The sequence below is a fragment of the Hyalella azteca genome, unplaced genomic scaffold, assembly GCF_000764305.2.
Source record: "Hyalella azteca isolate HAZT.00-mixed unplaced genomic scaffold, Hazt_2.0.2 contig12678, whole genome shotgun sequence".
Taxonomy (NCBI): Eukaryota; Metazoa; Arthropoda; class Malacostraca; order Amphipoda; family Hyalellidae; genus Hyalella; species Hyalella azteca.
The window spans coordinates 111,317-127,234 of record NW_025942630.1 but is presented as its reverse complement, the minus strand read 5'-3'; positions in this window follow the sequence as shown (position 1 = coordinate 127,234).

Here is a 15,918-nt window from a genome sequence, read left to right as displayed (position 1 = left end):
AAGTAGACACTATATTTAAAGAGCTCAGCAGCTAATTAGTTCCTATCTAATTACTTAAAGAACTCCCCCACCCGCCCCCCTTTCATGAAATGTCGTGAAATCATAAATCAACATACAGATATGGCAGTGGTACCGTTGGATAGGGCAGAATGTCAGCTTTAAAATGAGTATAAAAACCGAAAAAGTGAACATTTTCAATTTTAGGGTAGACGCTCTCCTTAAGTAGCAAACTCGAGTTAAGTAGCAAGCTCGAGTTAAGTTGCAAGCTCGAGTTTAAGTAACAAGCTCGAGTTAAGTAAAAAGCTAGACTTAAGTAGCGAACTCGAGTTAAGTAGCAAGCTTGAGTTAAGTAGCAAGCTCGATTTAAGTAGCAAACTCGAGTTATGTACAAGCTCGAGTTAAGTAGCAAGCTCGAGTTAAGTTGCAAGCTCGAGTTAAGTAGTAAGCACGAGTTGAGTAGCAAACTCGAGTTAAGTAACAAGCATTGGCTAAGTATCAAATAGTGGCTAAGTAGTAAGCACTGATTAAGTAGAATGTACAAGTTCAGGCGTTCAGCAGCTGACGCTTGTACTCATTAAGCCTATAACGCCTTAACGATGTTTATGCGCACTAGATGGTCCAAGGCGCCTTTATGAACCCTAAGGGCTCTCGATGTAGCCTTGAACGCCTTAAACGAGATATGCATGCCTCTACGCCTTGGCGAGGCCTTGGACGCCTCACACATCCTTAGTTAGGCGCGATGACCCCTTAAGGAGCCGTAAGAAGGAGTAGAAAGTCAGTTATTAAATACAAAGCTGCCTTAACGAATCCTTGAACGCCTTGCCGTTCAAGGATGTCTTGCTGGCTAAGGCCAACAAGGACGCCTGACCGCAGCTTATCGGTCTGAGGGGCGGCACCGGATCTCAGCCCCTCGGGGGTGGTGCTGGTGTGGTGATGTGATGCATGGTGTGGTGATGTGATGTATGGTGTGGTGATGTGGTGCCTGGTGTGGTGGTGTGATGCATGGTGTGGTGATGTGGTGCCTAGTGTGGTGATGTGGTGCCTGGCGTGGTGATGTGGTGGTGTCATCTTTTAACCATGCAACCTTCGACGCACCAACATGGCTGTTCACTTAACAAATGTTGAATGCGAAACAGCCTTCCCTCAAGGGTTATATCTATCACCCCTCAGAGGTGATAGATATAACCCTTGCATAACCCTTCTTCCCCTCAGGGGGTGATACTTGCGACACCTGCCGATGCTTCCATCATCCCTCTCACCATCATTATCATCCCACACCATCATTCCCCTCACAATTGGGGTGCTTTTCGACTTCACTTCAACTAGCTGAGCTCCCAGGGATCGAGATCGAGTTGGGTCTGAAATGAGAGCCCGCCGATCATCGGTCATTTATTGACGGCCTATAGCCACCAAAAACTGGCTGGTGGTCTTGAATTGAGGTGCAGGCGGCAAGACTCTTCGATTCCCTGAACGTGAATAATGAAAAGCGTTCTTGTTGTTTACGAGCCTTTAATAGGAAAATATAGTTTTCGGTTCGTTACTTCACCAACTGAATGTGGTGCGTGTCGTGGTGAATGCGGCCTGCCAAAAGCAGTCGATTTTGCCAATTGGCCAATTGACACCATTTACTCCCCCCCCCAGTTTTCAAAAGTTCCCAAAATTGATAAACCGCACATAAATCGTCAAAAATCACCAGATGTCTCGGAAAGTCACTGAGCTTCAATTGAATGAGAATCAGCTGGTGTCGCTGAGAGTAAACAGGAATCGCAGGAGTCGGTAAGAATCGTCAAGCGTGTGCATGAGTCCCCGTTAATCGAGCTATCGTCGTAGAATTGAAGTGTACAGTTGCGTCAGGGGTTCAGCTGACGTGTGGGTTTTAGAGGACGTGAGGGATTTATAGGGGACGCGAAGGGTTCCGCGGATATATGAGGGGTTCAGCAGACACGAGAGGTTTGCACATAGGAGGTTCAGGGGAGCGAGAGTTCAGCGGGACTCCTAATCATTGGACTTTGTTTGTCTGGATGAGACAAATAAAAGCTAAGGCCCTGAAGACCCGGGTTACGACCGAAGCTGGACACTCGGGCTATTTGCAGACCGATCTGTTTATTTTTGGTTCAGTCGGATCATTGTCGGGCCAGTTGAGTCATTGTCAGGTCATGCATTGAGTCATTGTCGGGCCTGTTGAGTGATTATTGGGTTAGTTGAGTTATTGTCGGGTCAGTTGAGTTATTGTCGGACCAGTTGAGTCATTGCCAGGCCAGTTGAGTTATTGTTGGGCCAGTTGAGTCATTGTCGGGCCAGTTGAGTTATTGTCGGACCAGTTGAGTCATTGCCAGGCCATTTGAGTCATTGCCAGGCCAATTGAGTTATTGTCGGGCCAGTTGAGTTATTGTCGGGCCAGTTGAGTCATTGTCAGGCCAGTTGAGTTTTATTGTCGGGCCAGTTGAGTCATTGTCGGGCTACGGACAGGACGATTTCCTGCCAGACGGGACAATGTCGGATCGTCGGCCCAATTGCCTGGCAAGTCTTCGAGCGAGCTGCTCCAGTTGTCGGGTGTTGGTGCGATCGCCGCTGCAAGATCTTGGTTATCCAAAATAAGATGGCTTCTTCAATCATTAGATGGTTCCACGGCAACAGGTGGCTTCACCAGCGAACCATACAGACCCTAAATCACTGTACAAACTGAAACAGCTTTGCAGAGGGACGAAGTCCCTCTGTAAAGTAATGACATCAGGTAATGACGAAGGGAATTATGATACGGACGCAGTGGTTGAGCTACGAGTGCAGCTCACACCGTCAGGGCGATCCGCGGCCTACGAGTGTTGCCTGCGCTGTGGAAAACGTACGTCTTGCGACATGAACGCTTTACTTGTAAACGTGTAAGATATTCGTAACTGCGAGCGTTGAGTGTACGGTCTGACGCCTATAGGGTTGAGGAGAGACCAATGACTGACCACTGGCTCATCACTTACTCTCATCTCCAAACTCTTCATAATCTCCATCTCCCTCTACTCACCCAACTTTCATAACTTATCCTAATCTACTTACTCTCCTTAGCCTCCCTTCTCCATACACTCTCCCCCTTCGCAAGCTTTCCTACTCACCCTTTTCCCCTTGCTCACCCCACTCACCATCATCACTCACAGGCCGCCACGACTCAGGTGAGGCTCACCACTTCAATTAAATGATGACCGCGCCGCACCCGCACGCCTCCCCCCTTCCCTCCCCTCCCTTCCCCTCACTCCCTCCCTCCTCCCCTTCCCTTCTAGGAAAATTCTGAAGGTCTAACTAAAGAACTGCAGCAGGTCTGACTAGTGAACTGCAGCAGGTCTAACTAGTAACTGCAGCAGGTCTAACTAGAGAACTGCAGCAGGTCAAACTAGTGAACTGCAGCAGGTCTAACTAGAGAACTGCAGCAGGTCTAACTAGTGAACTGCAGCAGGTCTAACTAGTGAACTGCAGCAGGTCTAACTAGTGAACTACAGCAGTTTCAACTAGAGAACTGCAGCAGGTCTAACTAGTGAATTATAAAAGCGTCATCTAGAATTAGTTCCAACTAACGTTAGTAATATCATGAATGATACAGAATTCAATTGTTACCGTGTATACTACAAGGTAACAACACAACCCATATGTGTGCTTCTAAATTTTCAACACAATCATGAGAATGTCCATGAGAACCTCCATAATTCAAACATAACTATTAGAATATTTATTATTGCTTCAGTGATATCAAAACAATGATAAGAATTGTAAGAATTGCTAAGAATTTGAGGTCGGGCAAAACCCAAAGTAATTTCTTCAGATCATCATTCAAAATGATCAGGAAATTATCAGGCAATGATCAGGCAATGATCAGGCAATGATCAGGCAATGATCAGGAAATGATCAGGCAATGATCAAAGGTCGAGACAATATGACGTTGATATGACGTAAAGATGACGCGTTAAGACAAACAAAATTGAAGTTCTCGGTGTGGCGATAACAAGCATCGTGAAAATATAAGAACATCGATACGTTTACAATAACCATGGCAATCCAGCCCAGTGGACTATGTAAGAATGCCACAATAATTAATAATTATATTGCAACAACAATAATAATTACAAAGCTACTACAATAATTAATAATTACGATGCAGATAATATAAAAGAAGATTAAGATATTATATATGTAGATTAAGATAACATATCTAAAGATTAGATTCATACGAACACTTACTAATAATAATAATAATAGCGGTTTCAGCGTTAATTAGGCCGTAGGCCTGTCGCCGATTCTTAACATCGCAGAACATTCACAGCATTTTGCGGTCTCGAACTCGCAACTCACTGCTACAATTCTGCTGTGCTTAACCGCCCGGCCTCCTTGCCGATTCTGACCAGAAACTGGCGCACAGAGCTGGGATCGAACCCGCGCCTCTCTGCGCCAATCTTGGTACTCTGAACTGTAACCACTGGGCCACCCTGCCCACTTAATGCCTGATGAATTCGGAGCTTGTGCAGGTTCTGATTTATTGATGGCAAATACCAGGAGTAAATAATATCTTGTTAGACCTGACAGCCTTGCCCATCTACCACCCATGATTGAACTAGTAGAATATAGTTCAACTATGTCCAACACCCATGCACAGCTGCTTGACAGGCACGACGCTGAGCTGTTGCGCCCAGGGCCTAACTTCGACTCCAGAGCAGCATAAATAGAAGTCGCATTGCGCACCATCAGCAAATTAATCGATATGCAATATTTGAATAATTGCGAAAAATTAATTTCGATGAGAAATTACCCATTTTCATAAAGTATTTTCGTGATTATCCATTATTCAATGTACATGGTTCCTCGATAATAACATCATAATCACCCTCGGTTCTAACCCCCAAAGATCCGCCAATCCGACAGGCTATGACCTCAGATCCCTCCCCCAAATCCCCCTCTCTGAGCCCCGTAAGTCTGGGATTGCTGCCACGATCTCGTTAAGATCCTCAAGACTTCATCTGCATCTCAAAAAAATCATTAATTTTTTCGAATCAATTTCGGGAGTCGATCTCCAGGTCGGCGCGAACAAACGCTGCCATTTTTCCGAGGGGAAATTTTTGTATGCGCCCTCAACCAAAGCTGCTCTGCTAAAACTGCTGAGTTAATTATGCTCTGAGAGTATCTTACAGATACCCATATTAAAGCATGAGTATGTAAGCTAGTTTGTTGTTCAATTTAAGAATTAGGTTAGAGATTATTTTACGCTCAGACATGCGATGCACGGCATGCATTTGATTTTAGGTTATAGTGGTAATAGACTAAAGTATATTTTGAAGATGAACTTTAGATTTAGCGTCGGTTTCTGAGACAATATTACATTAATATATGTTAAACAATCTATATAACGTATCAAGCTGAACCATGGCTCAATGATCCGAACAACTTTTTAGCGAACGACCGAAATAGAAGTTAACTGTTCATGCGAACGACAATTAAGGAACCTTTCCAACGGTTTGGACAAGATTAAACAAACATTATTAAAAGAGAAGTAGTGAATTATATATAAGTTATGAATAATAATAACATTTATAATGAAAATAATTATAACAATATTTATTATTATAATAATCGTAACAATAATAATAATAATAATAATAATGATAAACGCAGTCAAAAAAAATTTAAATTCATAACAGAAATATCTTCATAGTGACATTTTTGTCGATAGAAGCAGTCGGCATTGTTCGGACGCAAGGTAAAATTTTGGTCAGCCAAGTTCTGAACGGGGAAGACCGGCATGCTCTTTTCGCAGCGCCGGTGCCGCCCTACGAGAATTTTCATGAATTCCATTCCGAAAACCTCATCTATAAATCTCTCTCGTATCTATTATTCATTAGATTAGTTATAATATCCATCAAGCTAAATGACCTTGAAATTATATTTTAAACTATTTTTTTTATTGAAACCTTTCGGTGTCAGATAACCGTTGTGTAGGAAGGTTTTGCCGTTACCTTGCTTTCTAGTTGGCAAATTAATTGGTTTTTATTTCATATTAAGTGAATTTAGCAGAATACATTTTGTGTAAACGTAGTCCTAACTTGTGAAGCGATGATGTCGCATGTCTCCTGAAACGAATATTGAAAAAATTATTGCATGAATCTTTCCTCTAAATTCCTGATGCTGTGGTTTGAAATATAACCAAGCTGTCCTATGCGTTGTCGTATCACACTTAATCATGAGATTCACTCCATCACAATTAAAACACAGTATTAATAATACCCTCATCTCATTAATTTAAATCACAGTTCCCGTTCTCTCCAAACCAAATGACAATACATTTTATGACATCACAAACCGACACACATTTGATTAATTTCAATCTACAGACGTCGCGTATCGCAGGCCTAAAGCCTACGGCATCAAGAAAAGTTTGTATTCATAAAGGAACTAAAGCCGCAGCATCGCTGGCCGCCCATACGGCGAGTATAATTGATTAGAGGAATGCGTCACCAATCGGATATTGGAATAGGTTTTTGAGGGGATCTTCCCCGAGGGTTGCCATTTTTGAGGGCCCAAGTCAAGTACTTGATGAGTTTTTTAATGGAATGGAGATTGCTAATTTAGATTGAGATGGGTCATGAGGAGGTGGGTCATGAGGAGGTGGGTCATGAGGAGGTGGGTCATGAGGAGGTGGGTCAAGAGAAGACGTCAAAGCTGGTGTTACTCACACCGTGTCTGTTGTTACTCACCAGATAAGTTTGGCCGTTAAATCTCTTGTACAGGGTGTTTCAGAATTAAGTAACCCTTTTAATTTGTTAATAAATAAAAAACTAAGAACGTTATGAAGTTGAAATAAATAAAACAAGTTTCAACTTCATAACGTTCTTAGTTTTTTATTTATTAACAAATTAAAAGGGTTACTTAATTCTGAAACACCCTGTATATACCAATTCGCGTGTCCAATATGAAGCGAAAGAAAATAAACGTAGCCATTACGCCGGAACTCGCTAATCGTACACAATCTTATTTTATTCCATTTTTATACATGTTTGTTCGTTTACTCACTCATGTTAGCTTCTTGAACGTTTTTCATGCACCACCATTCATTCATTCGTCGTTTTTTTCCATTCATCATCCATATACGATCATTCATCACGAGTAGAATGTACCATCAACCATTCATTTCTCTTGTATATCGCAGAAATTTATGATTTTTTCCTACAAAAGTTTGTAGTGATAAGCAACTGCGCAACTCAAGTTAACATGCCCGGGTGTACGTGTGATGCCAACGCCCGCCTGTCTTCCGAGACGCGCGACGTGGCGCCCGCATTTCATTTTTCCTGTCGATTCGACAGCGCTGCTCCTGTCAAGTCTGTCCCACGGGAACGCAGCGCCCGTCTGTTGGTTCAGCAATTGACGGGAGAAGTTTTATCTCTTGCTCTTGTGAGGACGTTCTGTCTAGACGCACAATCTAGATTTATTGGGCCCAGAGAAATTACTTCATAATCTGCGTAGTTCAGCCTCATAATCTTGCTTGGCTTGTCCTGACTCATAATCTTGGTTGTCCCAACTCATAATCTTGGTTGTCCTAACTCATAATCTTGGTTGTCCTAACTCATAATCTTTAGTTCAACCTCATAATCTTGGTTGTCCTAACTCATAATCTAGGTAGTTCAGCCTTATAATCTTGGTTGTCCTACCTCATAATCTAGGTAGTTCAGCCTTATAATCTTGGTTGTCCTGCCTCATAATCTAGGGAGTTCAGTGTCATAATCTTGGTTGCCCGGCCCTATAATCTAAATAGTTCTGCACCAAAACGTGGGTAGTTCTACTTTAATGTTAAGTAGTTCTACCTCACATACTAGTTGATTTATCGAACCAGAAACGCTAGTCACTTCTGCCTCCAATGCAGTTCCGCCTCATTATCTAGGATTCAACTTTGCAATCTAGGAAGTTGCCATCTAATGAAATAGGTACTCGTACTTATGCTTGAGAATTCTGGTCTAGGAATCTAGGTTAATCTAATACTTGAGAATCTAGGTTAATCCACCTCGCAATCTAAGTTGATCTTCCTCGTAATCTAAGTAATTATACCTAAGTAATTATAATTAATTAAGTAAGTAATTATACGTAATTAAGGTATTATACGTAATTAAATTCACGACCGGATCGCTAGAGATTTACTAAATTTTACAGCTATAAAATTAAATAGACCCATTATATTCCAAGATCTAGTATTGCCGTGTGATCGTGCAGGCTGCCGCGTGATCGTGCAGGCTGCCACGTGATTATGCAGGCTGCCACGTGATCGTGCAGGCTGCCGCGTGATCGTGCAGGCTGTCGCGTGATCGTGCAGGCTGCCACGTGATTGTGCAGGCTGCCACGTGATCGTGCAGGCTGCCACGTGATTGTGCAGGCTGCCACGTGATCGTGCAGGCTGCCGCGTGATTGTGCAGGCTGTCGCATGATCGTGCAGGCTGCCACGTGATCGTGCAGGCTGCCGCGTGATTGTGCAGGCTGCCGCGTGATCGTGCAGGCTGTCGCGTGATCGTGCAGGCTGTCGCGTGATCGTGCAGGCTGTCGTGTGATTGTGCAGGCTGCCGCGTGATCGTGCAGGCTGCCGTGTGATTGTGCAGGCTGCCGCGTGATCGTGCAGGCTGCCGCGTGATCGTGCAGGCTGCCGCGTGATCGTGCAGGCTGCCGTGTGATTGTGCAGGCTGCCGCGTGATCGTGCAGGCTGCCGCGTGATCGTGCAGGCTGCCGCGTGATCGTTCACTCTAGTCTGATCGTGCAGGTCTCCAGCAAGCCTGATAACGCAATATTAAGGACCATTACTGCTACAAAAGTTTAATAAACCACAGCGCCTTCAATGGCTAAATAATCGCCACGGCATCTTCGCCGACATTATCTGGCCACCTATAAACGGCCGGTGTTTCGTATGAGGGTTGATGAGGAATTGTTCGAGAATGCCTCGTCCGAGGTCATTTATTCAAAATTTGATTGCACGCATATTCAGTCCATTGCTGGGAGCCACATGCTTGGATAAGGGTTTACTTACCTACGGAGAGAACAGGAACAATAATTGTAGGTCGAAATCACCAGTGAATAACTGAATAAGGTACACTCAACATATATAACACGCCTTAATCTAATGTACATTCGTCAAGTTTCGTTTGCTTTTTGTTTATGTTGGTAAGTAGAGCCATACGCCCCCAGTACATAGAGGATGTTAAAGCGCGTATCAAGGATACTCATTGTGTCGGGATATTGTATATAGGGGCTGTTGGGGCGCGTATCCAGGATACTTATCGTGTCGGGATATTGCATGGATTTTAAAATAACCTCTTAGTAGCAGATTATTAAGGCTCTACAAAACTAGTTGATGTGAGTGTTTCACATCAACCCTCCCCCACCCCTTGAGTGTATCACGCCTGTGATGCCGCGGCCACCGATTAAATTTATGCGGCATCGATTGTGCTCTTCAGAACTGCTGCTGCTGCTGCTGTTGACGCTGCTGGTGGTGGTGCTGGTGGTGATACTGTTGGTGCTGCTGCCAGCAATAAAGCAATAATTTCCAAACAATAAAAAAGTATGGTGAGGGCGGTCAGGGGCGTCTAACTGAAGTTTATTGAAGAAAAATAAATAATGATGAGAAAACAAAACGAATATTGCTTCAGACTTGCTCACGCTAGTCTGAAGACGTAACTAGGAGTTCAGCTAATAACATCTATCAGCGCCGATTAATATTGATATATGTACGATGAAAACACGTTCTGTAAAACTAGCAGCAAAATCCTAAAAGGATATTCACGATGCTTAGAAAACGAAGGCTAGCGATTATTCGGCTTATATTCTTACTATAGGGTATCGGGAGCGTCCCACGGGACCAACTAAATAGAAAGCAATTAGAAGACCGAATACGGGTCTAATTTGGGACGTGGGCAGGGCACGACAAAACCAAGCGTCACTGCTCCGCTAGTTGATCCTAATAAAATAGTTGACACTATTGACCTAATTGAAGTATATTGAATTAGTTAAGCCAAGCGTCCACGCTAATGAGGGTGCAAAGAAGTGATGGCGTGGGGCCCTAGAAAGTGTGGGGCCAAAACATGCACCACCATAACATGCACCACCATAACATGCACCACCATAAAATGCACCACCTAAACATGCACCACCTTAACATGCACCACCTTAACATGCACCACCAAAACATGCTCCCACAACACATGCCACTAACGACGAAAGCTTCTCCACGTCCCCATATCTTTTCATTCACCCCGGTAGCGCATCAAAGTTTGTTTACAAATATTGGCGGCCAATACAAGGAAACTTGCACAAAAATGAAACCCAAGTCAAAAGTGAGGATTGAAATGCAGTCGGCGAGTGCGGCGGGAAAGTCGCAGATTCTGATAAGCTCTTTGAAAGTCGGGCGAAATTCTTCGACTTTCAAGAAGGATTCAGAAACGCGGCTCTGAGATATGGAGTCTCATACGTGAGGGAAAATAGAGCGTGAAAATATAAAGACACATCGTCACCTTATAATGTGGATGGAATGATGCGAATAGAGAAGATTACATTATATTATAATCATTATATTCTTCATACTGTTCAGCGATGCTTATCAGCTATCTGGCATGACATGTAACCAACTCGACAATCATGTTAAAATGAGGTGAAAAGCCTACAACGAATCTGAACTCAAAACATTATATTTGAGCAAATATTATCTTATAAACCAACAATAGAAATCACCCGTTTCAAAGGACCATTTTCAACTGGTAATATAATCGTACTCGATAGAGCTTATTATTCTACTGGAAAACGTGCGGTAAAATCCTCATCTCCACATCAAAATATTCTAGGGTAAAATGCGTCCCAACGAAATAATTTTCACCCTAAAATCAGGCAGAACGAAAAACTGGCCTCATGGCACGAGTTCGCTTCGGAAATAAGAACAGGGAAAGATTTTTGGCAGGAGCTGTCGGGGGCAATGTTGTGCTTTGCATGTTGCAGCGAGGGGACTGCTAATGTACCGGCGTGAGGGGAAATGTTCGAATAGAAAATTCCCTTCCTCATGCATTTAGCGATATAATGTGGTTAGCGATGAGTCTTATAGGAGTGAACCCATGGAGTGAACTCATCGAGTGGCCATGACGGTTCGCCTCTAGTTGGTCTGGTTCAGCAGAGGGCCATCTGGTGTATTATGGACGGCTTTTGTTCGGTAACGAATGGCCACCGATGGGCCGCCTCTGAGCTTTAGTAGTGCGTTCAAAACCTGTATTATAATAATTCAATGAGATGTGCAGCAACTAACGCAATAACTAGTACGAGTAGTCGAAAAATGAGTGATCTGTACGATGATGTGTATTGGGATGTGTACACATAACCTGTAAGGTTTCAGCGGACATAACACCAGCGGTATTCATGATACCGAGCACTTGCTGTTGTGTGCAGCAGAAGTATAGGAGTATCGAGAATACTTATCCTCTCAGCAGTGATACTTCATAGGCCTCTGTTGCTTGTTGCGATAAATACCTCAGCAATACCTAGAATACCTCATGCAATACAATACCTCATGCAAAACAATACCTCATGCAATACAATACCTCATGCAATACAATACCTCATGCAATACAATACCTCAAGCAATACAATGCCTCGTCTTGAGAAATAGCGCACGCAATATTCAATTTGTTGCAGAAATTAACCGAATATCTCGAGTTAAAAATACACATCCAAGCATCCCAGTTCGAAATGTAAGAAATTATCTTATTGTATACTGAAATATGTCGTCATTAAAACCTACATCTGTGATGTACAAAAAGTAGTTAATGGGTTCAATTATTCTATTAAAATATACCCAATTTTTCAAAATATGTTAGTGCGTGAAGTACACTTTAGGGCAGAAGCTATCGTGAGAGGCTCGCAAGAAAGCTGCATAAAAATGCGTGACTCGATCGCTTTTTTTCGGCCTAATCTAAATGACGGAACGCAGGCCATTTTTCCAGGGTGTTTTATAGCGTAAAAAACCTCGAGCCGCGACACGCTAGTGATACGCACGCTATGCAACGTCGTGGCCACTTCAATGATAATGGAGTTATTTGTACCCATGTGTAATATTGGGGACTTTGCGTGGAATATGAGTAGGATGATGTCGTGGGGTCGTGGCATGAGCATATCCCGCGTGGCTTGATCAACGCAGGAAATTTGGAGGCATCGAGAAGTTTGGATGTTGAGGCTAAATCTGACAAAATTGCCGGACTTCGTTTGGGTTTAGCACCAATGCATGATAACAATGTTACACTATACATGTGTAATGCCACTAAAAATTTATCATGCCACTTAACATGTGTCGTGGTAATCCTCAGCTGCACAGCGGCTGCAGTTAACTTCATCAGCTGCACAGCGGCTGCAGTTAACTTCATCAGCTGCACAGCGGCTGCAATTAACATCATGAAACTACACAGTGATTGCATTTGCAGTCATAATCATAATGTCCTGACTGATTGGCCGGCCATAACTCAGCCATAATATTGTTCTCTAGACCGCGCCGTGGCAAGACACTCCGCCCTTCCCTCGGGCCATCAACTGGCCAAGCCATTTGTGGCCAATTAGGAGCAATAATTCTGTCAGTGGCAGCAGGTGCAGTTATTGCCGCGGGGGTTTGTGCTGTCATTGCACTGTACAACACGCGGGGTTTGTGCAGCCACTGCACAACACTCGCAGGTGTTTGTTGTACTCAACTTCTTTCACAGAATTGAACTAAGCACCCACGATGTACGGTGAGTGGAGACCGATACGTCGGAGCTAGCAATCATAAAATAAAAATATTTAATCCCGAATTATACTTAGTTCATGATTTAAAGGGTAGAGATGGAATTATTCTTTCTGCTTACTTCGAGTATTGCTTATTCATTCGATGCATTCAAAAGATTTTATCCTAGAATTGACCTGCAGTGTTGCTTACACATCACATAATACATGTGTCCATGAGTACCACACATAATACATGTGTCCATGAGTATCACACATAATACATGTGTCCATGAGTATCACACATAATACATGTGTCCATGAGTATCACACATAATACATGTGTCTTGACTGTTCGTTATAGAGTTAAATGCTTCATTTCGTGTGGACTTTGATTGGCTGTCAGTCTGCCAATCTGCTGTCACTGCCCTAATTGACTGACAAGCTAACTACTGACAGCCCTGCCAGGAATCGTTGGGTGTTGCTGTCAAACATTTATTGCGTTCTGTGTTATATTCATTCAAATTATGTCAATATTTCAATAAATTCCTAAACAAAATTATAGAGGAAGAATTATTTTTAATCCGTCACGCAATGCAAATATCCATTAATTTCTTGTCAACGAAAATCAAAACCGAGATTTTGTAATTCATCAGGAATTTTTATTATAAATAAAAAAATTCATTATTTCTTATTTTTAAATTACCGTATGTGTTTCCAGGAAGCAACATGAAGCAAGACGGAATATTTATTTATAAAAGGGAAATCTATTACTTTAGTTGAAGACCTTGACGTCAGAAATACGCGCTTGCTGTGCCTAATTACAGTGTAAAGAAAATTACGTTAATGTCAAGCTGGTATGGTGACAGGATATATGAACTACCATAATGGCTGACTTCCTCCCAGACGCTTCATAATTCAACTGAGGAACATTCCTGCATTACTTTATGACAACATAGCCCATTTGCTGATGGTAACAAGCAGAGCAACTTATATTTCATGTACTGAGAATCCAACTGCAGCTTTATACTGAATACCTCACCACAATCCCACGAAAGCAAAGCAACTTTTATCTCAAGTTCCGAGCATCCAGCGGCAGAGGAGGTGCGGCTGGAAGACTGCAGTTGTAAAATACGACGTCGCTTAGTAGCGCCGCTGCAGAAACATTCATCTCTTATTCGCGATAAGAAGTGCTAGCGAAGTGGTGACGTTTGTTATGACTAGAGCTGCTTCTTGCGGATTTTACTTAAATTTACGGTCATATAATCGTCGGCCATCCATACAACGTCTATGAACGGCAGGGATTTCAAAGAAGGGAGGCAACCACACAATTGGCTGCGTTTCCGCGCCATTAGCCAATCACAAAGCGCCTTTGAGGGCTGTCCTGGCGGTGAGAATAGAGAACCAAATTATTCCGCGCGCCGTGTTTCCATCCTGAGGGCTTCACTCGATGCCATCAGCGGACGCCGCAAATCTTCCAATGGAGTGAAGCTTTAGAAATAAATCTTGCTCCTACAAGAATTTTATTGTAACAAGAACACATGGTGGGAAGCACTTGCGAAGCGCATAAATTTATATTGCATTTTTGCCCTGAACCTCTAGATTGTTTCATTTCTATTCGTTTATTTTTTATTTATTCCATGGCGAAGTCTGATGACATGCAGTACAGATTAAATATTAGTCTATTAAAAGCTCAGGCATGAAAAGCACCACGCACGCAGCCACGATGATTTGGTTCGTATGGTGAGACCAAAGTCAACAAGACAGTCATGCGCGCGGGCAAGAAAGTCTACGGGGGAATAGTGCCATATTTCCTCGTCCCAATAGACGCCACAGCAAAGACTGCTGTACAAATGAGACTCATCGCTAAACGCCACATCTCGACTCTGACTCACTCCCTCGCCCAGAAAACTCCTTGCAAAAATGTCATGCAATGCCAGCAATTTTTCGTTCCTCCACGAATTCTTTGCACGAATGTCGAAAATTCGAGCAAATGAAAATCCATGCTTCTCTCTGCTATAAAAAAAAAAACAATGTTACGTTCTTATTACGTTTGTCATTCTCGTAACCTGTTAGATGTTAGAAGATTCTGTTTTATTGAAAATGACGTGTTTAAATAATAAATCTTCCATTCATAATCCATAAAAATTTAATGCGGGAACTATTTGAGCTTTTTTTATTTAAAAAAAAAAGATTTTTTGCTCAAACATCTAAAGCAAACTTTCCTCCAAGTACAGTTGTTAGTCAAATAAATTCATAAAAGATTTTATATAAATACATAATAGATTTTATATTTATATGTATATTTCGATATTGATTATTTGACGTGATCTGCCGTTATTTGTCGTCATCGAAATATATCAATTTGGATGTTGTATGTTCCCCTCCAGAGCAGAGGAGGTCCGCCCGATCGCTAAGCCCCCGCAATATCGCTAAGCAGCTTTAGTCCTCACAACTTAAGCAGATATTTTTTTTATATCTGACGTCAGGATTAGGTTCTTATTACAGGCATTTTTTAGGGCAACGATGGCAGCTTGCGGCAAATTAATTACCCCAAAGTCCGGGGCTGTTTTCATCCGTTATTGATTATTTGGGCGTCATCGGATTACGCGGCCTGACGAGCAGGCGACTGATCAGCCAAGGTGCTTGCTTCATTCTGCTCAGGTTTAATTAAATATTGATCGGAGTTACTAATGAATAAACTCTACATCAAATTCAAAATTCAAATAAGCCTACGGGATGTTATTATTACGTTAACATTACGCGTTTTATTTGTTGCGAAAATTTCTAAGTGAACCGTGGAGTTAATCATGAGCATATGAGAACCTATGCGGGTTTGTGAAGAACCAAAGTCTGCGGCAGTCTTGTTCACATCACTCCATTTCATTTCGTTCAATTAACTTCATACCACTTCATATTTATCACTTCATTTCATTCAATTCAGTTAATATCACCTCATTTACATAACACGTGCTCAGAAGCTAGACATACACGATGGCTGACGAAATTTTGAACATTTTCACCCTATTTCATTGCAGTTGTATTCACCGATCGCTATTTTTCCTATATCATTTGAGGCGATCAAATCTTGCCCTTTCTCATCTCCAGCTGATCAGGAACTCTATGCTTGTCACCAAGTTAGTTATAAGTAAATTTAAAACAATAATTTGCCGTCTAAAAAGTTTT